This window comes from Ammospiza nelsoni, chromosome 7 (assembly GCF_027579445.1).
Source record: "Ammospiza nelsoni isolate bAmmNel1 chromosome 7, bAmmNel1.pri, whole genome shotgun sequence".
In the NCBI taxonomy this organism is placed as follows: Eukaryota; Metazoa; Chordata; class Aves; order Passeriformes; family Passerellidae; genus Ammospiza; species Ammospiza nelsoni.
The window spans coordinates 18101642-18116257 of record NC_080639.1 but is presented as its reverse complement, the minus strand read 5'-3'; the positions used below and the strand labels follow the sequence as shown (position 1 = coordinate 18116257).

The 14616-nt window shown below is 43.2% G+C and overlaps 1 long non-coding RNA gene across 1 annotated transcript in view; it reads right to left on the bottom strand.

The window, feature by feature from the left end:
• Positions 1-5535: 5535 nt before the first annotated feature.
• Positions 5536-14616, bottom strand: part of LOC132075712 (uncharacterized) — a 49760-nt gene continuing 40679 nt past the window's right edge. The window contains exon 3 of the long non-coding RNA XR_009418810.1: positions 5536-6270. This is a non-coding gene — a long non-coding RNA (uncharacterized LOC132075712). The remainder of the gene's footprint in view (positions 6271-14616) is intronic.

Below are 14616 nucleotides of genomic sequence, written 5' to 3'. Positions count from 1 at the left end.
CTGGAGCCCCTGTGTGAGTGGAAAACACATGCTTTAGCAGCTGCCTCTTTGTAGGAGCTGAAGCAGGCCAGTTCTGGCTGGCAGGCAACTCAGAATTTGGACATGTTTGTTAATGTAAGGAAAAGCTCTGAAAAATTTCATGCGTGGGGGTAGGGTCAGAACTGAGCCACAAGCATGCATCTCATCAGACTTTAAGACGGTAACGATCCATGTTAAATCCCAGTTCTCCTCTGCTGTCTCACACATGGCCTCAGCTCTCCAAGGAGGCCTCTCTCCTTTGGTCTGAGAGCTGTTCTCATCTCTGGGTTACATCACAGAACCAGGACTCAGCAGTTATTGATTAACCTGAACCCTCTGCAACTGGAGGGAGACAAGGAAAGGCCCAGCCTATCTGAGTCCTACTCAGTGGGCTGATAGAACATCCAGGACCTCTTGTCATGTGCCACTTGTGAACCTCTTCATTAGGTCTTCATCCCCTCTTTGTGGTCTTGGCTCAGTGAAGATTTGTGTAGATGGTTCCAAGAATAAGGGAGGTTGAACTGCTGCATTCCTACACATTGGATTTTACCTGTGGTTTTAGGAAAGGTTATGTCACGCTCTAAATTTTGGAAAAAATCTTTTATTCAAAACAACACAAAGAATTCCTTCCCACTCACTTGAAACACAGAGTTAGTAGATGGAAACCAAGGATGAAAACAATTGTAAATATCCCAGAATAGCTGGGAAACAAATGGAATAAAGTAGAAAAAAAAAGCAAGCAACAGCTCATTTGAAGCCTCCTTAATCCTGCAAGGGTTTTTGTATGAATGAACTGCAACTGCTTTAGGAATACAGGTGATGCCAAGAATCTTTGCCAGCCCTAAGTAAAATTATGAGAAATTAATGGGAAGGGACTGACAAGTTGGGTGTAAAGCAGCTTGGAAAATTTCCCTGGTGCCCACAGTCTGAGTTATTTTGAATCCTCAGGTAAGTCTGCTGAGCCACTGAAGTTGTGTGTAGGACTGCTCAAGGCCCCACTCCCCTGAGTCACACAGGGACCAGGCCACTGCTTGGACTCACTCCACAGCCCCTCCATCCAGAACCCCTGCCTGTCAGCACACATACCCTGCACTGGAATCTGCAAGGTTCTCTACAAAGCGTACTCCACGTTCTCTACATCAAAGGAATCCTTTTGCTGCAGAACTGGGACTTTTACAACTCCATCCCGCTACATTAAAAGGACTGTATTGAGGATCTTTGCCATTTGTGCAAAAGACTTCCTTCTTGTGCGCTTACTTGGGGTTAAGCAAACAACTTATTTTTATATGGCTCTCAAAACCAGCTTGAAAGAACCAGCAAATCAGTTGCAGCGAGCTGTGTTCTGCTACCACCAGCAAAACAGAGGGAGACTTCAATATCTGTGATTTTATTTACAACAACTGTGCCTAGGACAATTACTACAACTGCTGGATGACAACACAGAAATCTCATTTGCCTGCTCAAATTCTGTTCAGCAGTAAAAAAGGACTGGTGTGATCATCGGATAGTCACCCACATAAAAGAGGTGTGCAGCTCTAACAGAGACTCTCCACCACACAGACTGCTGTCACCAGTACATCCTCCTGGTGTGTCGGTAGCAGGGAGCATCCCTGCCACAGCTGCAGGGCCTTTCCCTTTGGGATGGACACACCTTGGGTGATTACTCACAACACTGCTTTGTTTTATTTATTCCACGGCTAAATTCACCAACAAGGTTGGGAATAGTACTTGTAAGAAAGAAAACAACTCCCTGATGAACTCCAATCTCATCTGTCTAGTAGAGAAACACATGTTCTTGGGGATGGGGATTGGCTTCAATATGTCCCCTTTTGCAGCAGCAGAAAGATCTCTTTTGTTCTTTATGTCTTAATTGATGTCAGGCTATGACACAAACTGCACACCGCAGGTTTTGTGACCCAACACCTCTTCTATAGCAGGATTTAGAATGTTTATAAAACATGGGATTGCTCATTCCTAAAATCAAGGATATTAGTAGAGCTTTTAAATGCGAAAGATTAACCAAAACATAAAAAAGAAAGAAAAACCTTGTATTCATTAATTCCTTCTGGTGTTTGTTTGATGTCTTTCCCAAGACCTGTTCTGGCTGTCTGTGCTTTCTGATTCATGTTAAGCAGCAAAGACACTCAGTCTAGATGCCCAAGGTTAGCAGGCTGAGGGCCACCAACTCCAGCTTAACAGCCTTGGCTTTCTAAAGAGTTTTTAGAGTAGCAGATATTCCAGCTAAATTCTACCTGCAACTGGCAAATTCCCAACTTTGGATAAGAAGTGTAGGCTTTGCACTTTGCAGGGCAAAGCCATGAGAATGATTTAAGCCTGTCCAGAAATGATTGTTTCACACTTGTCAGCAATCTGCTGCCAGGGTAGACTGGACTGAGTGTGTGTGTCTTGGTGTGTGTTCAAGGTGGAAAAACCACACAAAACACAACTGGCTCCCAAAGTGTCCCTGCTGCTGTTCTCATGGAGTGCCAACGCTTCTTGCTTCAGTGTTGCCACTATTGATGGATGCACGCTTGTAATTTGAACTGCAACATTTTTAAAGCTGAATTTATACAGCTCTTTGCTGTGATGAGGAGCGTTCCAAAGGTGCCCTCAGTCCAAAGAGGATTTGCAAAGCTCTTGAAATACCTTGTTTTATTAGACAGATACAAGATACTGCTCCCTGTAAACTCAGGAAAGCGCCATAATCAGCTCTTCAGGGAAGTTCATACACTAGGGAGGAAAGGAGATGGGCACAAAAGGAACACATTCTTTTTTATGCTGTAGTAACAAACTGCCAGTAGTTCCTTTTACAACTTGCTAAGACATCACAGACCAGCAGCCCTGCAGGGCTTGGCTGGTGACAGCTGTGGCTGTGTAATGACCTACCAGGGCATGAATGAGGGACTGCATTTTGCTCCCCTCCACCTCAGTTCTGGAAGGAGGAAGGTGTTAAATCCAAGGATCTCTCCCATCTCTGCTCTTTAATGGCAGCAGCACACTCAGAGAAAAACAATCCTACATAGCAGAGGTGGGAACTTGCCTCAAAATGCTGCTTGAGCTGAAATATGTGGATTTGCTGTGGGTGTTCAGCAACTTTCACAGAATCACAGAATTTCAGAAAAATTGTGAAACTGTGAAAATCACATACCCTCATTCAGATAGAATAATTTTCCTGTAACAGCCCAAAAGCTTGATTCTGTGCTGTTCTTCATTGAGTCTGCCTTTCAAAATCAACAGCTTGTGTCAGAGTAGTACTGGGCCCTCTACTTGCCTAAGGCATTGAGCGTCTTCCACCTCTGCACACAGATGTCATGACAAATCATTCTTATTACAAGCTTCTCATCTCCTAATTTGCATTCTTCTCCACTTTTATTAAGTGTTCAGACTACTCCTGCACACAGGAGGGGCTCCAAGTGGTGGTGCCAGAGGGATCCCTCTGAAGAGGGCCTGCTGCTGAACGGTGGCTCTGACCAGAAGGGCTCCTGGCATATTCCTGGAGAGGGATCACCCCGTGTGACATGGATTGCTGTGACACACCCAGCCCAGGCTCCTTGTCCCCCTTGCAGTGGAGTGTCCCTGGTGGGGCAGTGTTATCCTGTCACTTGGGATTGCCCTGGGGATGGGAAACAACTCCCATTTGGAACCAGATGATGTGTCCACATGGACACCGCGGCCTAAATCAATCTCCAGGAACAAAATCCAAGGATAAAGGGGAGGAAGGCATAAGTTCCATAATGAAAAACGTCGCTCAGCGTGACCTGTCCCTAACAAGGGACCAGGAATAGGTGTCCATTTCCGCAGCTCTGACTTCCCCATAAACCTGACTCCGGATTTAAGGAGGGATAAAACCCAAGCGCACCTGCACTGGGCATTTACACCTTACACCACCTCCCACATCCTCCCTGAATGTCAGGCAGCTCAGCCTGCTCGGCCTTTTCTACAGCTGCAAAACCTCGACAAACCCTTGTTCAGCATTCTTATCACTTTTCTGTCCCTAATTTGATTTTCTCTTTGCCCCGAAATTCAATTTTCCAGCAAATTATCCCAGCTGCTCGCAAGCGTCCCCCGAGCGCTGGCAGTGAGGTGCGTTCCTTTGTGGCACAAGCCGCTCAGCGAGCAGCGACGGACACGCGGCGGCTGGGCCGCCCTGTCTGCGAGGGAGCTGCCACGCCGGGCCTGGCGGCAGCCGACCAAGGCTACCGGCGGGCGGCAGCGCCGGTGCCGCTCCGGCCCCAGAGGGTGCGATCCGGGCCGGCAGCGCCGCGCCTGAAGGAGCCGCAGGGCCGGGCGGGGCCGCGCAAGATGGCGGCGGCCGCCCCGCACCGCCCCGGCTTTGTACCGCGCTGCGCCGCCCGGCAACAGCGACACCCAGCGGCGCCTCAGCGCCACCGCCGCCGCGCCCGTGCGCCGCACCGCGCGTGACGTCACGGCCGGGCCCTGTGCTGGGTCGGGGCCGGACCGGAGCCGCCCGTGAGGGCCGGGCGAGAGCGGCCGGCACCGCGGGGGTGCACCGGGCACCGGAGAAGGGCCCGTCGTCACCGGGCACTGAGCGTTTGGCTTGGAAGGGAGCTTTAAAGCCCCTCGAGCCCAATCCCCTGCAGTTTCCACTAGACCAGCTGACCACCCTGAATATTTCCAGGGATGGGACGTTCACCGCCTCTCTGGCCAACCTGTTCCAGTGCTTTACCACTCTCATCATAAAAATGTCCTTATATCTAATCTAAATCGACCCTCCTTTTGAACAATTATCCTTTGTTCCTTTGTTCTTCACTACAACAGGCCCTGCTAAAAAGTTTGGCCCCATCACAATCTGCTGCTCTGAAGTGCAGTAGGCGGTGGGCTGTGACAATGTGACAAGCATGTGATTATTTTCTGTGCTTTTTGCAATTCTGTTCCTTCTGCTGACAATTTTGGAATTCTCTATATTTGAAAGCCTAAGACCTTCAATCGGAGGGCTATATTCCTCCATCTGTTTAGGTATTTGCATATTTTGCCCAAGTTGCATATTTCTGACACTGCACATTTCATGTTTGCGTTTGCCTGACCCTATTTGTGTAATATAAAATGAAGACCAGTGCTGTAATACGAGTCGATCTAATGGATCAGGTCAGGATAATAACCAGTGAAGGCTGATGAGTCTGCAGAGAGTATTAAGAGGATGTTGCAAGAAAATTAAAGGATCACTTTATAGCAATTACTGTAAAAAATACACATCTGCAGTTTCCAGGAAACTCAGAATCCCTATGAAGTTTAGTACCAGCTCTAATTCCAGGATGAGATGGATTTGACAGCACTGAGTTTGACTGAGGAGTTTGCTTTGCTGTCTCAGCCTCCATTTTTACAAGTCCCCAGTGTCTAATAATGCAGCTGGTCTGGGTTTCTGTTTTCTGTTGGAAAAAGTGTCCTCAGGTCACAGCTCCATGCATGCCTGAAACTCAGTTTTTCTAAATACAGATCAAGGTCTGATTCTGTGTGCTTTTCAATAAGGTTTTTATTGGCACCTTTTCCTATTGAAATATTAGTGTGGGAACTCTATTGTCATCAGTTGCAATATTGTCTGCTGTTATGCCAGAGAGTTCACTTGGATTTTTAGTTTTTATCTTCCCATGCGTGTCCTGCCAATGGCTCCACACACATTTTCCTGGGCTGGCACCTTCTTTATTGTCTGCTGCTTGTGTCAGAGCAATCACTCCTGTAAAATTGCCTTTGGATGAAGTGTTGTCTTTTTCTTCATGACAAATTATAATTTAAAACCTTTAAATAATTCTTGTACTGTTCCACAGAGATTTTTGTTCCAACTCACTACATTGAAGTCTTACCAGTGACTCACCCAAATTAGTCTTCTGTACCAAATCGGCACAAACTTTTGCAACAAACCTTTTTCATTCCCCTCAGAGGTATACACAGTCCAAAGGGAACTCTCAAAGGATGCTAGGTCCTGTGTTACACAGGCAGGTCTCCAGCATATGTTTGCTTCTGCAGCATCCAGCACCCTGAATTGAGGCACTAAGGTGAACCCATAGCACGGCAGTAAAGGATGAGGTTCCACAACTACTGCACAGGATGCAGGATAGGGATTAATGGAGGGGAGTGATGGAGGCCGTCGTGTCACATGGTGAATCCATGACTGATTTTTATAACACTTTCTTCTTATGATATCCTTGTGAAAATTTGTAGCCTGTGTCCTGGTCTCTTGGTGGAGTGTGCAGTCTTCACTGTCTGTCTGTGTGGGTTGCAATTAGCCGTCTTCACCTAGAGTGAAAGGAAAGCTGTTAAGAGTATAGGAGACCAAACTCAGAAATAAAGCCAGCCTGTCTTCCTTGTACTAGCAGGGAAAATTCACTCTATTTCAGTAAATTTGCATGTGTGGGTAGATGCTCATTGCTCCAGTGCTTCAGGCTGAACACTTTTCTTAACTCCCTTTTACTCGTGTAACCATGGCTATTTAAGCCCATCTAACAGCAGTCCTTAGCCCCCTTGGATTCATGGGGAAGAAGCCCCCAGCTCTGTTGGAAGGCTGAGGTGTGACCTGCAGGTGGTTTGCTGCAGTCCTGCTCTCAGTGCTGGTGCCCACTGCAGTGGTGGGGAATTGCTGGGATTGCAGGCTTGGGGCAGCTCACCCTGTATCCCTCACCACCCCTCTGCACAGCACAGCTCCTGCAGCTCCTCCCCAGCCCAGAGCCTGCTCCAGCCTTGCTGCCAATGCTGAGAGTGAGGGATAACAGTGTCTAGTTCTGGTAACTGGAGCTAGCTCTCTAAAAACTATTTTAGTACAATGGGACTTGATGCTACTGCAACTTGATAATAATAGAAACCAGTGATACATGCGAGTGTTTGAATTATAGGAATTATTTCAGAACAGTAGGACAGAAATGGCCCTTTTCTCAGCCCCTCCAGCTTATTGAAACTGGTTGTCTTTTTGGCTTTTCTTAGTACACTATAACTGCTATTTACATATAATTTATTATAAGCGCATATTGAGTAATAGACCATCAAGCTTTTGGAGCTTCTATTTTCAGTTACATTGTACCGCTGCTGAATAAGAAATGCAACTGCTGAAATTTGTTTTCAATGGTATGTTGATTAAAAGCTGCTTGAGTTTAAAATTTCCAACCATCTAAAATGAGAACACTTCATATGCTTCATGTCCCTGGCCAGCCAGAGAGTTTATTTCCTACAGTGTATAAATTATGGATTTTGCTGTTTATATGTATCCATCATCAAACTAGGTTAAATTCTCAATTGGCAGTGTGAATTGTCGTGCAGTGAAGCTAACTAGCTGGAACTAATTTTGAAATGGGTATAGTGCATAATTATGGTAACCTAGTGTACAGGGACTGATCTACCTGAATCAGTCATGTCTGTTGAAGAAAAACATGAATAAAAATTACATTGAAAACATAGCTGCCTGCTTATAAACTAAATCAATTTTTAAGGGATTTAAATTCCTTTACTAGGCAGAAAACAAGTGTCAAAGTTGAATATATTTCACACCAGGTTCTTCAGTGAATGCTTTAAGCAAAACCATTGGCAGCAGTTTATGGATAATTTTGCCTCTGGAGAGGGGAAAAAGATGTCCATGGAAAAAGTGAAAACCTTCAAACAAACTTCATGGTTTTAAAATTGACTTGGTCAATTCTTTATTCTTGGTTATTCTTTAAATAATTTAGGTTTCCAGTACTGGGGAAATATTTAGCGGGAAAGAAAGTAGCAATGCTGATTTCCATAATGGGGAAGTTTTTGATAGAAAGGAGATTGCCAGCAGAAGGATTCAGCAAGGGTGAACTTAGCAGTGAAGCACTGGAAGGAAATAGGTGAAAGACATGGAAGTATGAAGGGGAAGATAATTTAAGGGGATTAAATACAGAGAGATTTGCCAGTCGTGCTGGAGTTTGTGGATATCTGAACTAGGGAGGGACTGGGGGAAGGGATGAAGCCTTTGAACACAGAGAAATTTATGGACCTCTGAAAGCAGAGATAAAGATAAGACCTTTCAGAGATGGCTGAAGATGAAAGATACACAATTAATCTAACTTTGGGAGATATATCTAGCTAAGGGAACTGCAAGATTTAAAACTTCTGCTGCTGCTGCATGACACGTGTTATGGCGTTGGATCTCCCTGGGAAACACTCTGTGGCTGGATGAAGAAGGATTCCAGTTACCTTCCAGCTCCATGCCTTGCCAGATTCATACTGTTTTTCCAGTATGGAAAAGCCAGCCATGAGCTTTCTGACAAATCAGAGTAGTCAGGCTTTGCTATACTGTTATTTTTTAACCTTAAAAAGAAAGGAAGAAGCACTTGCATCTAATATTTACCGTGAATGTAGCTCATCAAGAGCCCAGTCACTGAAAGGCTCTGTAGGTGTCTGACTGCTGGTTTGTTATTTGCAGGCAGTGGTAAGACAGGTGCTGAGACTTCCACTGGCCCTCAAGTAACAAAAAAGTACTTCTCTAACAGCAGCTCCTTTTTTTTTTCATTTTATGAATGCCAGGGGAGCAAACAGCATGGGAAGAAACACAAATCAGAACGTAACAACTGTACAGATATGCCCAATTCATCTTGGGGAAGAGGGAATGATAGACTGTATGCAGCTTGGCTGAGCTGGAATGGATCAGAGAAGTCGGAGTTCAGACTTTTGCAGTTGGGGGTACATAGGTTTCTTAAGGAATTCTTCAAGTTTGTGTTTGAAAGCCACAAGTAAAAGCCACATTCCTCTCCTACTAAGAAATTATTCCTCACATTATGATAATTCATGATCAGTAAGCATTTCTTGATACTCAGTATATGTTTTTGCTTCTCAGTTATTCTCTGAACTCTGATGTTCCATGAGAATACTGCTGAAAAATGCCTTTCCTTCACTGGTGGTCTTCTTCAAATATTAGTAGGCTGTTATCATGTCCCCCATTAATCATTTCTTAGCCAAGCAATTTATATTTTTAACTTTTCTAATGTCTCCTCATAAATCAATCCTCTTAGTCTTTGGATCATGTTTGGTGCTCTTCTCTGAACTCTCAAATTTGTCGATATCCAGAAATGTGTATGATATTCCAGATGGAACTGTACCAGCAGCATGCAAAAAGTTGTATTCGTTCCTTTCTCAGTGATGTGACACTATTTACCCTGTCCCATACCGTACTGACCTTTTCACAGCACAGCACATTACCAATTCACATCATTTAGAATGAGCTATCTCCCTACATCTCTTTCATCATTATTGCATCTGAGATTTCACCTTCCTGTAATTCCTTCTCAGATGCATTCCCAGGCTGCATTATTTTCCAAGTTGAGTCTCCTTTGATTATTTTTGTTTCCATGGTTCTATTCTATCTTTAGGAAGTTCTCTATTATTTTCTTTGTACACTGTCTTTCACACTCATACCTGTGAGTTTCATCAAAGTGCTGTGCATTCTCTTTTCCAGATCATTAATAAAGAAGTCCAACAGTCTGTTCCTAGCAGTCATCCACATGGCAGCCAGGAGGCAGTTCCCACCACCTTGCTACATTGCAGCTTATTTCCTGTAATTTCATTACCTCAGCAACTTGAAAGCCACATGGAAATGGCTGAGCCAATGTGAATTACTTTTTCAGCTAAGATCCTGTGAGATACAACATCGTGCCCCTATTAAAGCTCATCTGCACTAGGATAGTCCCCTGTCCTTGCTCAAGGCCCTGCACCCAAGGCTCACTGAAGACAGAGTGACCATTAGGGACAGAAACTGGATTTACGAGTCTGTCTACACTACCCTTGCTGTTGTGTAAGGTGGTAATGTTAATGTTTCCCTCTACTTTAATTTTTCAGTTATTTGTCTTGTGAAGATGAAGGAGTTTAGCCAATTCTTTAAAGTCCTGTAGAATGCATGTTGTCTAGGTTTTTCACTTTGTTCATATTTTCCCAGTGTGTTTCCCTGTATGTCCTTCATTAGCTGTTGCAGTTTCTTTCAAGGATTCTCATCCCACTCTCCCTTAGTGCTTCCAGCATTTCTTTCTTTTTCTTTCCCACTGAGGAAATACTTGAAAAGGAACTTGATGTCAGAGCCATTTCTGAATCTTAAATTTACTCTTCTCATGTGTGAAAGGATCTGTTCTCACTAGCATTCCTTTTCTTCAAAGAGTATTTATTATAGCCTTTGAAAGAACCAAGGTCAATCTCCTTGAACTCTTTGCATAACACGAGATTTTTGTAATATGTCTTTTTCAATTGGTTTGGGAGGGCTGAAGATTTTGGGAAGGGTGTCTTTTGGGTTTGGGATTGTGTTTAAGGCGTGTTTATATTAGACTAGCAATTCTTGATTGATCAGATAGAAGAGAATAATTTTTTTTATTTAGCTCCACTGTTTCTGTGAGGAAAATGAAATCCATGTTGTGAACAAACTTTTGCTCCATAACTTGATACCAGTTTTATTTTTCTGAAGCACTGGTGAATTTACACTGTTTGAAATTAGCATAACTGACCTGGATTTATGCTAGACCCTGAAAGTGGATTAGAGTATATCTAGTTTTTCTTCATTTCATAATTTCCATGTATAATTACAGTTAGTGATCTCCAGAATAAGATGAAATTGAATGATTTTGCACTCTTTAAATTACACAGCTAAAAAAATCATTAGAAACATAGCCTTGGATGACAGTAACTTCTTCAAATAATTGATGAGAGAAGGAGTAGAACATGATAGCTATCAGAAATGAGTCTTGGCTCTCAACACAAAAAGGAAGTTAGAAACACAGTGAAAAGCAAATTTATGTCTCATATTGCCTCTGTGACACTTCTTTCAGTTTTAAAGATTTTGATAAGTGATAAGTAATCAGCATAAATGTCTTAAGGAGCAGACAGGTATTACTATCTCTCCTATTAAAGGTGGGAAAGCAAAGGGATGGCAGTGAGGCAAATTGACCACGTGGCATGAACAAGACCTATAGTGAGGTTAAAAAAAAAAAATCTCTTTCTTATTGTGTTTACCCAACATTCTTTGCCACTTAGTGTGACATATTTTAAAAAATAACAAGCACACAAAAGAACTAGGAAATAATATTGCAGGAGATTCTCCTGTTGTCAGGAGAAATGCATGAGACTGATCTAATAATTCACATTTCTAATACTTAATGTTCTGAATTATATTTCTGGATAGAGCAATTTTTTGAGATGCTGTCTGGTTCTATCAACATCTAAGTTCAAGTTATTAGGGATATTCTTACAGTGACTAATTTGATCACAGGTAGGGCTCACTCTCTCTCATGGAATATGCTGCAATGATTGCCTGTAGTCCTCCCAGATGTGGTAGCAGTGCACTGTAGCCGGGTTAATTGACAGAACCATTGTTTCAGCCCAATGCATGTTGTCCTTTTCCCATACTGCTGGATGCAGCTCAAGTTCAATACTGTCTATGCAAAGTCTGCTCTTGATTTCAGTGTGCTGTGAATCCACCCTGCTAAGGCAGAAAGGACTCAGAGCAGCATGTTTATTGAGTGTCTCATCTGCTGTTCTGCTACAGCCTTGTGCCTTAAATGTGAATCTTACCGAAGAAATTGATAAAAAGTGTGAAAAGTACCACACTTAGCAGGTCAGGTCTCTGGCTTTCATTTGATTCCTTTTAAACTGAGGAATGTCTAATTTTATATGGAATGCAGTAAATATCAATGTTGAGTTAGAAATACAATTTAAAAAAGTATTCTTGGCTTACTCAGAGATGAGAAGGAAAGAGATGTCAATTAATAGTAATTAAGAGCCTACATGTAATGAATGGCTAATTTCAGTCATGTTGTTAGAAAATAGGTGACTTCCTTATAAAACTTTATCATAGTTGGCACTCTTTCTCTTATTGAAAAGAAACAAAAGAATGGTCTGGCATGAAGCCTATGCTGCATTTTGCCTTTAATGGAGATCTCTTCGGATCTAAGTTTTAGGCAGACTCATGAGTTATATTGGAGCAAACTTCCATTTTTATTGCTTGTTATGAATGTGTGTTTTATGGAAAACAGGACTCTCAAGCTAACAGCTTTTTGCTCTTATAAAAATTTAAAGCTTTTTTTTTAAAACCCAGGACTAGCAGAGTATTATTTTCTCACAGCATGCAAGCTTGAGAAATGAAAGCACCTGAAGAACAGCCTGCATTTAGGTGACTAACAGCAAATGTGTGTGGTCTGAAGATGGAACAGGCAACGTTTAGGTGTTGGCTGTTTTGCTGGCTGCCTTCATTCAGAATAGGTGTTGTGGGGGGCTCCTCTGCCTTTCCCCTGCACAGCTGCTCAGGAGGTGCCATTGGTGCGCACACAGCTGTAAAGGTTTAATGCCTCCCAGTTGTGGACTGCTCTAACCTTGTGGTTGGTTGGTACCAGCAGCAATATTTCAGCCTTGTTCTCTGCTGGGTCAGGGTTGCTGGTGGCTGTGGGCACGGGGAGCAGTGGGGGCAGAGTGAGGGGATCCTGCCTGGCCCCAGCCCAGCAGCACAGCTCTCATGGAGGTGTGCCAAGCTGATTTTGTAGGTCTGCAGTGGCTCTTCTAGCCTTCATACAGTTGCCTATAGTTATCTGAATTTATTGTTAGAAAAACCCCTCTGTTACTTGAAACATGTTCTTCATGCTTTCTGATGTTTTTTCATTACACTGGAAAGGAATGTGGTTATATTAACATTTGATTATCTCTGGTGGTTTGCCTCTGCCGTTGCATTTCTGTAGCCGATGTTTTCCTTTTTTGGGCCGAAACGCTTTTCCCCTGGTTGTGCGGCCGCTGTCCCTCGCTGTGTGCGCGGTAACCCCGGGCAACACGCGGGCCCTCGGCACAAACACGGTGCCTGGGGCTGCCCGCGCTCCCGCGCACGTCTGCGGCGCCCATCGGGCTGGGGACACCGCTCGGGGCTCTGTGGCCTGACACGCTCCCCCACGAGCTGCCAGCAGCCCTTGTCCCTGCCTGGGCTCTGTTCCTCAGCGGCAGAGCAGCCAATGAAGGTGCTGTGAGCCTCTTCGTGGTTCACACCATGTGTGGTTTTCAGACTCGTCCATCACTGGGCTTATTTTGTTTCAGCAGGTTTTGCTGACATCAGTAATGACACAATGAGGTCAGCACTGAATTCTTCTGCAAATCTGTCCTCTAAGGAATTTGTTTTTCCCCAGTAAATCAGTAAATAAATAATCTGGTACTCTATAGTGATTTAGCTTCTTGAGACACTTCAGCTCAGCAGTGCCATGTGGCTTTCAGAGAAGACCCGGCTTTGCCTGGTTGGGTGGCTGGGTTGGCAGAGGAGCCGCAAAGTTAGGCCATCTGTCAAAGGGCTTCACCAGCAAAAGGATGGATTTAGGTTGGACCCAGGCATCTGCGTATCCAATTCAGTGAGAAGTGTTATTTTGCTTTTCCCCTTATGCTTATGCATCCAGAATGCACTGAACAGCCATGCTGGTTTCCAACAATGCTTCTGATAGTGAGGCAAGGAAAAATGTGGTGATCTTAAGGAAGGGTGGGTGGCGATTTCTGTTGTTGTCTATGTCTGTGCAGAGACAACTCGAATTAGTGGAAACCCCTGGGAGTGTCTCAAGACAAAAGTTGACCCAGTGAGTATTTTGCCATCTGCTTTCTTTTGGAAGAAATACTCCAGCGAAAGTTGGGAAAAAGTCATGAGTGCTTTAGAGCTAGCATTGTGATATTATTTCCTGAAGATTTATTGCCTTTTGATGGCAGTCTTTCAGCAGAAACTCATGAGTAGTTATGTTGTGAAGGAATTAGGAACTTTTGTGGCTTGTCTTTAATTTACAAATCAGCAAGAATATATCTCTCTGAGGTGACATGTGATCTTGAGTAATTTACATTATATGACACGGCAACTTTCTCCTGTGTGCAAATTGCCTTCCAGGAACGTGACAAAATGGCAGTCACTCACATTTAAATGTTGGCTTATAGCACAAAATTTAGAGCCAACTCAAAAGTTTTTCGGACTTGTGAGTGGTCCCATTAGAAAAGAAGAGATCCAAAAACTGAATTTGAATCAGACTGGACTATCGTCTGTAATTTCAATTTGTTTGCTCATCTTGTCTTTCAATACAACTTATATTTTAAAAGGCCTTTTTGTGTTCAGCATTTCTTTGTTTAGAAGCACCCTTTTGCATATTTATATCCTTCCATATGTCTGTGCACATTTAATTTTTTTTACATTTTTTGTCTTATTTTATTTTCCTTCAGGATTGGAACAATATGTTAAATATGCATATTCGTGCTGTTTCTCTCTACCCTTATTGCCTAATTAGGAGAATATTTTCCTATTTGTGCCTGGAAATAGAAGATTTCTAAAACAATTCAATAGATCTAGACTTACGGTTAGGTTCTGTTTTGGAAGGAATTATTCTCCTGATGAAAATACAACCATTGTATCAATTTATTATTCAGTCTAACTCCCTGAATCCAATGTTTATGGCAAAGGATCAAGTCAATAAGGCTTTATGACTTTGTCACAGTAGAGTCCTTTCCTCATTCAAGGAATAAATCCCAGGCCACACAGAAACCCATTATGTATTCTTGATATGTAAACCATTCCAGAATAAAATTTAATAACAGTAATGAAACTAAATCAACGTGACAAATTTCAAATAATGCAGTGGAACATTTTTTTAT